Source organism: Opisthorchis viverrini (assembly GCF_000715545.1).
Source record: "Opisthorchis viverrini unplaced genomic scaffold opera_v5_142, whole genome shotgun sequence".
Lineage (NCBI taxonomy): Eukaryota > Metazoa > Platyhelminthes > Trematoda > Opisthorchiida > Opisthorchiidae > Opisthorchis > Opisthorchis viverrini.
In genome coordinates this window covers 738,765-740,173 of record NW_008751797.1, presented here as the reverse complement: position 1 = coordinate 740,173, position 1,409 = coordinate 738,765, and positions in this window count along the sequence as shown.

Genomic DNA, 1,409 nt, shown 5'->3' with positions numbered 1-1,409 from the left:
AATATGGACATGCTGGTCGCCTGGGGGAAACACCTTACTGCCTTCACACTCCTGTCGCAGAGGACAGTACGACTTTACCCCCAGACCGCCTCGTGGCACGATTACTCGTAGTACGGGGTCTCGCTTCTGTTGGTCTGGCTGCTCCACTTTGGCCTTCCTGGCATGGTTGCACCTTGTGGAACGAAGTTCCAGGCAGTGTAGCCCGCAAGGTGCTGCCACGTCAAGGTGGCAGCTTTAGGTCGGGTCTCCAATAGACAGCTAACCACCTTCCCTTCCCAAGTCATTGATGGACGAAACTGTGGCAGCTACAACGATTGTACGACAGGTGCGTGATTCTTACAGCTGATGATGACGTGCCGGTAGCTCCTCTCCAACGCTGCTGCTATAAAGTATAACAGTCAAAAGTTCCTTGGCTTGCTTCAAAGCAAAAGTCATTGACATAGTACTAGACTGATTTGTAGTAAAAAAGCAAATGATCAGTGCCGTCTCATCTACGAAGAATATGTCGCCTGGTCGGTAATCTGGAGAGGTATTCGTTGCGCGCATTGCTACTTGTTTTCTTCCTTTAACCGGCCGGATTCTTGGATACCACTTGGCAATGACGACGGCAGCTTTTCCACTAAGCATTTTTCAGCAACTCGTTTGCCCTCTGGGATTTTCCGAGGCAACCTTATCTGCCAATCATATATTTGCAGGCCAATTTCCCTACCCGTGCACTGATTATCCTACAAATTGGATGGTCTCTTTGCAAACCTTAGTTCCGACTAGAGGCGTTTCCCTGAATAAATTGTATTCCTCTGGAACATTTAAACTCTTGCGTAACTCTGAAAGGTTTGTTGGGTACGCCATGTCCATCATGAAAGTTTCCAAAACGATAATAATTCACAGGCTTTAAACTGACCATGATTCAGTTGGATACAACACATTGGTTTGTCGCAGGGAGAACCAACTCAACAGGGTTATATGCAAAATCCGCCAACTGTCACGATACGACTTGACAAAGTGGGCTGCACTCAGTCATACGATGGTGATCAGTTATAGTGACGCAGGTTGTTATCAGTTAGTGGAGTGCAAAATAGCGAATGAGATGGGACAACCAGCATAAATAATACTATCTGTACTGATATTACTGGTTCTTCTTGGTCGTCACTTATTGAGGGTAATGTATTTCCTACTCGTTCGTGGACTTTATTGCGTACTTTTCCCACATGAATCTCCTGGAAAGGTTTTCGGAACACTGATAAGTTGTTTCATGACCCTCATGTTGCAAATGAGTGACCTCACTTTGAAAAGAAGGTCAGCACCTCTTACTCAGTACAATCACAGCGCCTTGCACAACATCTTTGAATATCATATCAATGTGCATATATATATATATATATATATATATATATATATATATATATATA